This window comes from Electrophorus electricus, chromosome 16 (assembly GCF_041902795.1).
Source record: "Electrophorus electricus isolate QZ-2024a chromosome 16, ASM4190279v1, whole genome shotgun sequence".
Lineage (NCBI taxonomy): Eukaryota > Metazoa > Chordata > Actinopteri > Gymnotiformes > Gymnotidae > Electrophorus > Electrophorus electricus.
In genome coordinates, this window is record NC_137512.1 from 12,556,368 (window position 1) to 12,570,374 (window position 14,007).

Below are 14,007 nucleotides of genomic sequence, written 5' to 3' on the forward strand. Positions count from 1 at the left end.
ATAATCTCTCTTTGTTTAAAGTGTTAAGGATTGTAGAATTCCAAGAGCTGACCAATTTGTGGAAGTATGCGAAATCCTGGTGATGACTTCACGAGAGGTAACTATATCAGCCAAGCTGTCTGTGCAAAACCGGTGTAGACAAGGTTCACAATCAGTCACACGAAATTCAGTCAGAATAGCCAGTCATACTCCCATGCTAAAGTCCTTGCAGGGGTTAAATATCAGAGATAAAGCATATTTTGTGGGATCACTACAACTTCTATGAATCTCATCTGACAATCAGCTGTTGTTTAGTCTTTCAGAATGCCCAAATGGATAGTTTTCCAGAAGGGAACCAATTGTTGAAGGTAAACCTGTGACATCCAATAGCTGCCTCTGTGCCCTTACTCCAAAGTTTTAGCTTCCAGTCATCTTATTTGAGCTGGAATTAGACTGCACCATGTAGAGGGTATGGCGCTCTCTTTGCTGCATTGTATCAGTACTATATTTGCAAAGATTAAGAGGAATGTCTGGGTTTTGCGAGGACATGAGGCAAGCATGACTGCCCAGAATATAATAGGTAGAAAGCTAAAATGGCAGCTCTTCCTCCTTTCAAGTTAAAGTATTTAGGTGCTGTGAGAAGTGGGGCATTTTTAAATATCTCACCACCAATTCTGTACATCTGGATCTACTCACTGGTATTGACTCCAACTTTCCAAATGGCCTTGAGAAGATCTGGTGCTCATAGGGGAAAATCTTTTGAGTTAATATCTAATTAGGGCATGAATTTCTATGGAGTAAAAATGGAGCTGAGGGAAGCATTTGCAAACCTCTACCCTGGACTTTAGCAACACCTCACCAAACAGAAAATTACATTCCGCTTGAATCTACCAGGTGTATTGCACCTGGTAGCTAGAGCTTCAGTTGGTGAAGAATGCTCTCCATAGGTTCTCAGTCTGTGTCATATGATATACTTAATACTGTACTCACTGACAAAGGGAATTCTAAACAACAAACCTCTTCAATCTCCAAACTCGTCTGAAATGGCACAGAGGATCTACAAGTGTTCCCACTGAGATAATTGTTATGATTGGCCTGTGCTTTTTGGTTGATTGTGATGTGAATGGGTTCCCTGGCACTGATGGACATGCAGGATCTGTAGAGGTTGATGTCAAAAGGTCACCTGTATACACGGCCCTATGCACATCTAATCCCATATGAGGACAGTAATAATATAAAAACCTAGTTATTCTCTTTTGGCATAAGCAAATAGTAAGCAAATAAGTATTACATATTTGGAAGACAGAGCCAATCACATGTCATCTTGTTAATGATGCATCAATCCTCTTGCTGGTCAGAGCTTTGCAATTTGTTCCTAGCACTATGAGCAAATTTATTATTAAGTCCCCTTCGAGGATTTTGATTGTTTGCATTAAATAAGAGCATGCAAGTTATCTTTCCTATTGTTCTTTACCAATATGTAATTGTGTAACTATATAGTGAGTTGTAAATTGTTTAGCACATTTGTTCAACATGAGGTTACTGTTAACAAGGCAGTTTAGTGATTAGCCACCATTATTGTTACTATTGGTACAATGGAAAATGTTACTAAACCTTATCTGTTATGGAACCATTTAACATTGTAATTATGTATCTTACCGTATCATTTTATTTTGTTTGCATCACTGAACTTAAGGACTGGCACAATATTTATATTTACAAGGCACAGACATTTTTTTAATCTATGCACATTATTGGATGTTCTTCCATCACATGTGTAAACTGAATATGCTGTTTGGCAGAATATTGAAATCTTTATTCTTAAATAAATATACAAAAATGATTTCAGAACACACATGTGCCTACTCCTATATCCTCACTCCTGTCATCATTCCCAATCTAACCAAATGCTGACATTCTGTTCCATAAGATCGATATTCCACTAAGAAGACATAACATTCATCTGAATATTATCTTTCTGCTTTAGTGGTTTTATTGCTTCCAGGTGAAAAGTATATTCCTACAGCACACAGTCCAGTCACCAAACATTATTTTTCCTCTTCAGTCTTCATATAAATCCATTGCCACACATGCTGCTGAAAGGTGAACTATTTTTTTTTTTATCTGTCTAAAGCTCTCAGATAAACATCTGCATGTATATCCAAGTTAAGTCCAGCCTTAGCCCTGCTGACCTTTTTAACTGAAAGTGAATCTCACGAGTCTGGTAGATGTTAATGTGAAGAAGAAAAAAAAACCATACAGCAGCAGCAGCTTTTATACAGATTTTTGGGTGCAGCTGCCTGTTCTACCTGTCAACAATGTGTATGCTTGCATTCACAGTATTCATTTCAGATTATTCATTTCAAAGCTTAAAAAAAAAATAATCAGAAAATGAAACTGAATAGCAAAAAAAAATAAAATAAAATTTGGTAAGAGACAGATATTACAAGATGTCAAGCAAAAACATGAGGCACAGAAAAGCTACAGTGACACAAATGTGCAAAATGGAAGCAAGTTGTTTTACCAGACTTTCTGATGCACTAATAATATCCCTTGGTGTAGGTCTTGAACTGATATCCACTCACTGTTTAAACTTACTTGAGTACCTTCTGATTGGTGTTACAGTTATTTTCAGACAGCTTGTGCAGAGCAAGGAGTTGCCTACAACAGATATTTCAGGCTGATCCAGAGAGGCAAACAAACAAGCGTCTTTCAAAAGGCCTTCAGATGTGTGATGGCATATGTCCAATGCATATCTGTCAAAGAGGTCAATAAAGGTGGCAGAAGGAGAGAGTCAGCTGTTCTGATGGAAGACTGAAGGACCACCATCTATGTTCATAATACAACCAGGATTCCAAACCAGTCAATGCATTACTAAAATAAAACTGGTTTTCATAAGCAATGCAATGAAAAGAACAAGGAGGGATTGGTAATGTTAAATTGTCATCTTCTGTTACACACAGATGTAAGGCTAATAACCATGAGAGCAAGTTGTATCATTAAACTATGTTCTGTTGCATTTAGAGTCAATGGCAATAAAGATTACTGAGATTGGCTGTTTGGAATTAGCACACACTAAAAAACAGGTGCTGTAAGTGTTCCTGATAGGGATGGGATGCTTTACATGCAACTACATTTAGTCTTCTGAAGGGGACTTCAGATAAATAGAGCTTAGCAATCTGACTAATCAGTTTCAGGAATCTGAAACCTTTGCAGTGATAAAGCCAGAATATTATAACTTCAAACCTTCATCACATGCACCAAAATGTTATTATCTCATGGGTCAACTTTTCCCACCCAACAAATGTTCCCCCCCCCCCCCATCTTTCAGCACATTTGAGCCAGGTAATGATAGACTGGGATGCATTGGATAACAGACTCAGTCATGCTGCTCAGCTCTGAGGTGAGAGTTATGGAAAATATTATAATCTTGAATAATTAATTACCACTTACTGCATTCAAATTCAGATAAAATTTGGCTCATTTAGAAAACTTTTCACGGTATCAAGTAAAACCTAGGCAAAACAGATCTTTAGAGTATCTCAATGAAATAGTTATCCCTGATGGCAATATAGTTCGCCTACAAAATGCCTGTCTGGACTTCACAATGCCATCTCTAAAATGGGAGGAAAGCCCATATATTTCAAAGTACTTAAGCAAGAAATTCTGTTTAACACAAATACTGCTGCCACTGAGACACAATCTGCCTGTAACATGAAAAAACAACAGAAAGAGAAAACAGATTTAAATCAGTGGGGGGACTTGAAAGCTGTTATGTGAGGGCAGAATATGAATAAAGACCTATGGAAGGAGAGGAAATTCAAAAGCAGGACCATGTATAATCATTCACAAGATGCTAAATGTCACATAACAAATACAATCCAGAAAAAAAGGTGGTGTGAATGGCATCTATAAGGGGCTATTTGATTAACCTAAATGGAGCTGCAGGGCAACTTCTTCAAGCTCTGCAGAGCTATTAAGTTGCATGAAACTGCACGAAACCCAGCATTTGACTAAGGGCCCATCATTCTGTTAGCAAATGCTGAACTAAGAGCTCAGATAGGCTGTAGGAATCTACTTCGAATGCTCTGGCTTTATAGCCAACAATTGCTTATTCACAAAATCACCATGACAACTCAGAGGCACACATTCTCCCTCACTCATATCTTCCCCTTTTCAGTTCTGCCCTTTCTACCAAGTCTTCTCTGATGACAACATACTCATAAGAAAATTATATCTGTTGCAATGAGGGGAAATCGTAGGGCAAATGAATTGGCCTTCGATAAAAAATATGTGACAAAAACTATTTGTTACTCTGTGACTTTCAGGAGTACGTTATTCCATTCATATCAGGTATAACCAGTATGGCTGTGAAAATTTATTACAGAAGTATAATGTCTGCTAGTCCTCGTATACTGCTATTGAGCCACTCTCATTGTCTGTGAATCAATTTGAATTATATAGTGGAGCTACAAGGTGTGCATCCATATTGGCCTACATATCAGAAAACATGATCTCAACTATTTCTTCGTAATTCCGACTAAGAATTAGCAGCAAAGCACATTGCAGTCTCCCTTGCAATTCGCTTTTATATCTGTGAATTACAAGGTATGGGTCTATTCACTCCGCAAAAAAAAAAACCAACAACAAAAAAAAACAAAACGGTTTTGGCATGTAGATTATTACTATGGATGTTAAGATTACATAAAAGCTCAAATGCCTCAAGATATTCAGCAAAACAAATTAGTTCAACCCTCAGCGAGCAATCTTCGTAAAATTATTACAAAGCCGTTTTCAGTGTCAGTGAATCTTTCATTCGTTCTTTTCTCCTGTTACATAGACAAGAGGACAAGCTTTAGATACTCATTAAAATATATAATCTTGAGTCTCTACAATAGACTGAAGCAACATGCCTTTCACGTAACAAGTGTTGCCAGGTGTTATCGGTAGCATCTTTACCTTAGATCGACATCTGACTATAACGATATAGTTCAGGCAACATATGAAGACATTAGAAGGCATCAATCACACCGCTTCGGCTTTTAACTTTGAGAAACCAAATTCAGTAACCCGTCATGTAATCACGTTTTCCAAACAAAAAGCTATCTTACTGTACACATAACTAATTGCAGCCGTTATCCACTATGTTCTAAACGTGTACATGCTACGTTAAAACAGAACAAAACCGGTACGATTGTTACTACATTTTGTTGTCATTTATTAATAACTTAAACGCCATTTTCGCCTATATGTAAAACAAATAATGTGCATAACTGCGCTATATTAATGTTGCACAGATCGTCAGGCGCACAAAAATGACTCACCTGCTTTGGCGAACTATCAAATCCTCCATTTCTGATATTTTATTTCCAAAAAAACCTAGGTATATTGCTTTACTAATTGTAATCCTACGCAATTCAATAGGGTTTCCCTATACAACTCCTCCTGCAATTCGTATGATTTTTTCCCCAAATAAAAACGTCCTTCATTTACCCTCCGATCATATTTTCATGTTTCTCCTTCGTGTTTCTCTCTTCGTATTTCTGCACGTTCCTTCCGCGCTTCAGTCCTCTTGTCTTGCCTGTTCGTGAGGTCTCCACACGATCTTCACGAGTGCGCGCTGCGCGAACACAGTTGATTTTTTTTTTTCGGGAACGCCAACACAAGCACGAGTTACTAGGTAACCAAGGGTACATCCATTTGACGGTCACGGATGATACGAGTAGGATTTTGATCCCCCTTCCGAGGGGAGCAGTATAAAATTTACAGAGTTGAAGCTTCTTTGGATTAAACCACTATACTCATAATATGAAGAAACCAAAATGTTGTCCCTCATCCCCTCCTTGTTTCCCTGAGTTAAGATCCCAGCTTTGGCTTAATTGCTTTTATTCTTAATTATCACTTTGCAGCTTCTTCATTATTCCATGAAATTGAAATTAATCTAATGTTACATCTGATTATTTTTAACTCAGTGTCTTCACAATGCAAAGGTGATTAAGCATATGCAGATACATGCTTTTAAATCCCAATATCAATGTCTTGAGGAATAATCATTTCCAATATGCAAGAAATAAACATGTAGTTTCATAAGTGTGTCTTTCCAATAATACTCCATGCAGTGTTGAGCTCTATGCAAAAGAGATACTTGACTAATGTAGCACAACTGCAAAATAGGCAGAACAAAAGATGGGTTGCTTTGTTCTGATTTACATATTTATTGTTTTGGTTTCAGGTGGGAATTCACTAGAATACTAATTACTGATTTGGCTCACATGCAAGGGTAAATTTCGACCATTCCCCAACCCTTGCTCTGTCTGATTGGCTGGGGTAAGCCCTGTGACCACCTCCTGTGAAGCTGACTCTACTGGCCTGGCAATACTGTGCAGAGAGCAGAGACTAAAGCCATTTTGATCTGAGTGGCTGCTATGCTCTTTGGTTGATGCAAAATGTAATTTAATCGTTGAATGAGAATGCCCTGGTGGGTCCTGCGTGTAAACAGCTTACCCAAGGGAAAGCAAGTCTGACAGTTTCTCAGTGTGTGAGCACTGACCGACTAAGTGGGATTTACAACCTTTATACTTTCAAAAAGAATGACTCAAGACTAATTGCACCCTGTTTTAGAAAATAGGCCCCCACTGCTTACCCCATAGTCAGTTATTTGTGAATAACTGTATTGCCTGTTTGAAAGGATGGAGATGGAACATTTATTTCTTTTTAAACTAAGGCAAAAGCATACATGCCTACTGTTTTAAGTTCTAGTAGGTAGATGCAGCATTTTGACAGCTGTCTGCATACACTACCCTAAATTTAACTGACATAGGCACCCCAAGGAACAGACTCACACTGTCTTTGTGTTAATTTTAAAAGGCATCCTATAGTTACCATATGTTCTACTTGGGTTCTTTGTGTTCGGAGGTTTGTCATATTTCCCACTACAGGGCTCTGAATTAGAGGGTTTCACTGAAGGCAACGCCCAGGGATTCCCCATTCCCCCGGATCAAACGGGCATGAACGGAGCGCATCATTACTCTGCACATCTGAATGTAATGGCATTTCACACGCCATCGTCTTGGCACTTTTTCCTGGGGAGTAGCTCCTCTTCCATGCATAAACAGATTCACGGCCTCTACCCTCCCATGAAAAGGGGATTTAGAACATGTGTTTCCCCAGTGTTTCGGACTCTTTTCTTCCACTATCTCTCTTTCTCTGAGTGTGCTTAATGACAGCTGGGGATTGGGCTCGACCCAGCCCCTTTTCCGAGAGAGCTAATTAGTAGGTTTCCTCTCATCAGCGGCGCCACCAGATGGATTCCCAGAATGCATGCTGCCAATGTCAGTGAGCAGGGCTTCACAGGTGGGGCTGGCAGAAGTAGCACACTACTGCCCTGAGGCCACTTCTAAGCATGCTGCCTCACTGCCCCCTCCAGAGGCTAGCTACGGCTCTTGTTCTATGCTCGGACTTAGGTGCCAGGGTACTATTGTGATCATTGGTAATTGCTTTGTGCTCATTAGGCTGTGCACAGGCTGCTCTTTTGGATAAGAATATGCACCGTGCACTGTCCGAGTGAAGCTTGGTGAAGCTTCCTTAATGAAGCTTGGTGTCAAGCTGTGTTCACTTATTTTGTATCTGGCTGTGTCAGTGGTGCAAATGTAGGTCATAAGGCCAATGAAAATGTTTGGTACTTCAATTAGAAATGGCATGTCCTTTAGCTTTGCTGTCACTGCCTCTGACTGAAAGACATCTTTCCTGTGGAAGACAATAATCACAGCAGCAGAAAGAAGATTTGCATTCACCTCCACAAGGCTTGTTGCAGAATCTGTCCTGCTGAAGGTTACTACCTAAGAACAGCAGTACAGTCCTATAGCATATGGAAAGTGTTGTGGGAGGCTGCCATTGTTTCTGCAGAATATAGATAAGTATTATGAAGAAGATGAAGAGGCTGATTTTGTGAATGGAAGTCTTCTTATGGATGCTTGTGGTTCATGCTTATGGCTTGATATAAACATTTGATTTGTAAATCTCCTGTGAGAGTGATCTGTAAGGTGACTGGCTAGGGAGGCCAGTGCAATAGTTCTCATTGTGAAGCACAGATAAAAGTAAGGGTTAGATTCACTCCATTCAGCATAAAAATAAGTAAAGCGAAACTTCCTTTTGCTGAACTGGGACTATTGTAGGCGGCTTAATAACCCTAGAAGCTTCAGAGAGAGAGAAAGAGCACTCTGGCTAAATATGAGATATGGTTCAGTGAGTTATAAAACCTAAGAAAAGAAAGTGCTTGGATTGGAAAGAAGTTTCTTTACATATTAAACCACACATCCTTGACAACAATTAATGGTATTAATGCCATTAATACCAGTACCATTAGTCATTCCAAACTGATATATAATTGCAAGAGAGCAACAGTGTATCTCCTTGAGAGGAGATCTATTGTTATATAAGGCAAATAGGTTGTACAAGGTGAGCAGCAGAGTACTGGATTTTAAGTAGTGCGTGAAGAGAGAAAGCAGCAACTGGAAGAAAATATCAAAAGAGGAGACTAAATCAATTATTTACTACATGGTGCTAAAAGAGAATTTCAAGAGTAAAAAACTAACAAACAAAAGGTGAGCCCAAACCAAGACAGGAAATCAAATAGAGAAGGCATTGCAAATGCATCACTTCAGCATATCAAAGCACAAGCATTGAAAAACGGAAGAACATTTATGCACAGTCTATCTCAGCTTCAGCCATACCAAAGGCCCACTGTAATTAATGCAGGCATTGTTCCGTAGCTACACAATACCCACACAGTTGACCTCATCTTGACCTGGGTGAATCAACACTGAGCTGAGTTAGTCTGAGTTTCATGATGAGACGAGATGAAAACTGTCCTGGCCCACAGCTCCATCCAAGCATGTGCTTGATTAGCGTCCGTACACTCCCGTTTATCGCCGTCAAGCGTCGACACCTTGGCTCCTGCCGAGGGTAGGGGACGATTGGCCGGGTTCGTAGCTTAATTTCCCTCCGACTCCACAGCAACAGAAGCTCTGGCTTCTCCCACCCGTGACGCCTCCATCTGCTCCCTTTGTCACAGTAGAGAGGGAGAGCCAGGCGGCGCTAATACAGCACTGGCAAACCTGCTGTCAGGATCTGTGCAGTTGCCTGTAGGGTCTGACTGCACTTTATACTGTGCGGACAGGTTGCAAGGAAAGCACTTCAGATTCTGGATTGTGGTAAATTGCATGCTGATTCGTCACAAAGTATGACCATATTGTGGCTGTGGCATTTCTTATTCAGTTCAAAATATATGATTATAGCCCCTTGCATCTAAGTTCCCTATTGTACCTTTAAACAGATAAAATCCATTACTGATTTATGAGCAAAATGCTTTTATATCCCTATACAATGCCAGTGTTCTGCAGTTGCCATATAATGGTTAAAACACAAAAAAAAATTAGCATACTTAATTTCTTTGACATACAAAGGCCACATTAGATGGTAAGGACACTTATAACAAGCTCTCCCGTCTTTAATGTTGTCTGGGGAACATTCGTTACTGCACAATCATTCTGCAGTGCTTTGCATTCACACATACAATCACTGACATATTGCTGTAGGTTTGGCTTGTTTATGCCTGCATTAGCAGAGAGAATCCTTCTATTTGTAGTGTGCGTTCAGTGTTTGAACTCTAGTTATGCAGCACAAGGACTGTTCAGCTGTCTCCCCATTGCAGTTCATCCCTATTCTCACCTGCTTCAAACACCTCTGCCAGTGTGGATATCAACTTTACCTTCACCTGCATCTTTCAGCATGAGCTGGTGCATATGAAAACGAGTTATATAAAAAATCACTGTTGGCACGGAGAGGTAATCTCACACATTTGGAATAAGAAGCCAGTGCAGGATATTGGGCCAGAGAGGATATGTGATCCTAATAAAATTGTGACCTTTTTACAAACGCAAGCCACTCAAGGGCCATAGCTCTGTTTAATCTAAAATTATTTTGCACCCACCATGTCTACAGAGAACTATCTGAGCAATGAGGTGGCCGACCCAAAGAGATACATCACGTGAGGGTCAACAATGGTGATAAAGTGAGGAGCGCATATTTTTCTTCATCATCTGATAAATAATGTACGAGTCACATGAATCATTTTTCTTTGCTCCCCTAATGGATCTTGTATGCTCAGAAAGGACTTCCAAGCCCCAGTTTTAAAAGCTCAACATGTGAAATGATGCATCAGTATGTGACAAAGTGATTTTGAGGCGAAAGTAGAGCTGTGCAAATGTACTGGGGATGCTGTTTGTTGAGCCTCCCTGACTCAACCTGACACAGGCATGCATAGGTATGTTACACCTTCCATCTCACAGACCTGTCATGTCTGACCCCTTCTAGCAGGATCACGGTGGCCTGGCTTCTTCCAGGAAGTTTGCGAGATGGAAAATTGTGAGATTCTTCCTGAATGCTGGGCCACTAAACTGTTCCTTGACTAAAGAGTAGGTCCATAACCCAGACAGTGATGGATTTTTTAATAACGGTCCTGTCTTGCGGCATTTGCCACCCGAAATTCTCTCTGCCCTGGTCATCTTGCCCCTGTATTATTAAAACGAAACCACGTCTTCTCACATAGAAAAGTGCAAGTAGAATGGAACAGAATGTTCCTGCATTGGAAAAGTCAACACTGCAGCTGATTATGGCTTGTTCACCTGAACATGCAATGCATAAACAGCTCTGAATGTTGCTATGGATGTACCAAGTGATTGTGCTTAAGTGAATTATATAAAGAAGCATTTTCAATCTTCATATTTTGATGCCTTAAAAGTAAAACATTTAGCCAAAGACAGACAAGGGATATGATGCTACAGCACAAATAAAGACGTGTAAGTAGCCAGCCACTTGATGCAACCTGCTTTCACTGTTCTCCCATACAATATGCATATCCTATCAAAGTTGAAAAAAAAAATCAGGCATGAAAGTTTAATGTATGCAGGGATGGAGAGTGGGATGAAAGGCTAGGTGATTTGCTGCAGGCAGTGTGGAATTGTTTTAGGAGAGCAAACCCTGACAGAGCAAGGAAAGACCTGGAAAGGCAGCAGAAACAACAACCAAGGGCTATGGGATTGCAGTCTCTGTATTAATGGAGGTAAGCCATTTGGATGCCAAGAATAATGTAAATCATTCTCCAGAGAAAAAGCTGTTCTTTATATGAGATTCACTTTGACTTTTGATATTGATGGTACAAGAGTATTATATATATATATATATGTATGTGTGTGTGTGTGTGCTTTTACTTTTTACTTCATTGTACTTTATATTTTTATCATATTACATTACCTTAACTGCTGAGCTACCCCTGCCGAAACAAGGCAGATTTGCTTATTCATTCTTTCCATGATGGCAGAGAGACTTACCTGCATTTTTCTGTTTTTATTTTATTTTTTGAATGGCCTTCATTTTGAAGTCTGTTTGAGCAGGATGTCGGCTCAGAACAGGACCCTCATGTTTAATTTGACTCGTCTTATCTTATCTCCACAACAAATGAAGACTCTTTATGGGAGCTGACAAAATTGATATTGCATCTGATTGAACACAAGTTCACCATCTGATCCAGTAAAAAGAACCCAAACTTTATGACTGTTGGCCGTGAGGACAATTCTGGATCCTGTTCACCACAAAATATATACAGTATTATTTCTGAAGTAATTAAGAATTAATATTCTCTCAATTAAATTCATTATGATGCCCCTAATGCATCCACTCACCTTTGTCCCTCTGCTTGGGCTCAGTGAGCAAAATGATGACTGGACAAATTATTTTAGGTGTTAATAGTCATATTGGCTTCGACAGTAATGCAACCCAAACTGGGAGCGATACTCCACAGTAACACTGATGTAAAGTTCAGGTCCCACCCACATGAAACCTATTTTAAAATCTCCTTGTCCCCTGAATTACCTTCACAAACCCAGACAGCATCGCGAAGTTAGTCCTTACTAGGGCTGGTGTTGCTAGGCAACTGAAGACACTGTGGAAGACCTGAAATTATTATTTGATTCTAGGAAAGATTTTATTCAGTTCCTTAAATAAAAGAAAGAAATAAACATTTCTGAAATTAAAAATCTTGAACAAAATATTTCATTAGTTAGTTTTTCTGGAAATACAAAGAAATTCTATGTTTTATGGCATATTTTATTAACGCTGTCATATTGGACAGGTAAATGAATTGCAGAATTACACAGGCGTAGATACAGCATACATTTTAATTCAAATGTGGATACCAGACTTTTTACAGGACCAAAAGATGTGTGCAGTAGTAATCTTTATAGATTTATTACACAGCCTGCAAAATTACACACATTATTGGTAGCTATGTTGTTTACAAATAGAATAAATTGCAATTAAATTTGTAACTTGTCTAGTTATGTCATGTGACTTGTAACTAAACATTTCCCAGCATTATTTTTGGCTGTTACTTACAGCTCAAACCACAAAGTACATGAATAAAACTTTATTTTGTAGTTACAAGGAAAACTAAATACTGTAAATACTGTTCTTTATGTTTCATTTTTGGACATCTGTACAATCCATGATCATGGCTTGGATCTTCTTGTATGTAAATTCATCACACAAAATTTCTTAACAGAAGCAAGTCATATCTGAGGTTGCCAGCACTGCTCCTAACATGTACATGTGCCCTGGTATTAGGTGATCTACCCCAACAGTGCTATTATCATTAAACCCCATTTGATAGGCCAATATATGCAAACTTCTTACTGGAAAGTTGCAACCAAGCCACAGATTTAGCTAAGATCATGATAGGCTGCACCCCAAAATTAAATCAATTCTCTTGTGATGCATAGTGGTAAATATTGCAATGTCCTTCACTTTTAATGTTTCAAGTCATTTTTACAAAATGACATTGAAATTACAGTTTAACCATAAGTAAGTCAACTACGCCCTCTTGTGTCTAATTGAAGCTAATGGGAAAAGTCAAAATGACAAAGCACATATTGAATTAAATGAGTCTGACTCCTTCTCAATTACCACAAAATGTCTGATCTCTCACTATACTCTCACTGGCAACAAATAAAAAAAAAAGTAGATCTACTCATCTGAGATAGAGATCAGATAATCTAGTTGTCATGAACTTAATCTGACACACCAAGATACCAGAAGAGTTTCTTTGTTTTTTAGGATATTTAACTAATATGAAAAATTAAGTTGAATATTTTTTAAATGAGGCTTAATATTTTTTTTAATTTCAACAAATTTTAAACAAAGACCTTTCAGACTCAATAGAATCAACATAATGTACAGGTATCAATGAAATTAATGGCCATCCATTCTCAAAAGACTAGCAATGTATGACCAAACATTTTTAGTCATTTTTATGTGATTTCCCTGTGTTTTGCCCATATATCTGGCAAAACACTGAAGTGTCAAGCTGAGGTGACAAGAAGTGGTTCTGGAATGATATCACTCATGTTGTTGCAATAGTACCAGAACCTCTCTCTGGGAAATCAGGTATTCGGGATAAAGAAGTGACCTTCACTTGTGCAGATTTTAGTGTACTAGTGTACACTTCATACTGTCTATCAGCAATCTAGTTAAAAAACATCATTTTTAAATGTTTCATTCCATTGCCCAATGTGTGTGTTTGTATATCAGAAGAATGACTCACAGTTATAATTATTTCCTGTAATTATGATGTCCACTAACCCCTCTCTTTTGTCTTATAAACCCCCCAAATATCATAAGATTACTATAAATATTCTCCCTGTTCTATGACAGTTTAGCTTCTGCTTCCTTTTTCAGCAGCTACTATACACATGGCATACAATAACATAACATCTGATACAGAGAAGATATAAAATAAAAATTATATATATATATTATTCTGTAAAACTATGTGGTCTGACAAATTATGTTAGGTATATGTAATTTTGAGTACTAAATTAGATTTAGTGCCAGTGCTAGATAAAATGGAAGATTAGTGACCTCTCCTGGAAGTTTGCAATAGCTATGAAGTTAGCATGATTTGCACCTAAGAAA

At 38.6% G+C, this 14,007-nt stretch overlaps 1 protein-coding gene across 2 annotated transcripts in view; it reads right to left on the minus strand.

The window, feature by feature from the left end:
- nlgn3a (neuroligin 3a) overlaps positions 1-5,592 on the minus strand; it is a 107,964-nt gene extending 102,372 nt beyond the window's left edge. For both annotated transcript variants that reach the window (XM_027008643.3, XM_027008642.3), the window contains exon 1: positions 5,304-5,592. The gene's annotated coding sequence lies outside the window, so the exon portion shown is untranslated. The remainder of the gene's footprint in view (positions 1-5,303) is intronic.
- Positions 5,593-14,007: the final 8,415 nt, after the last annotated feature.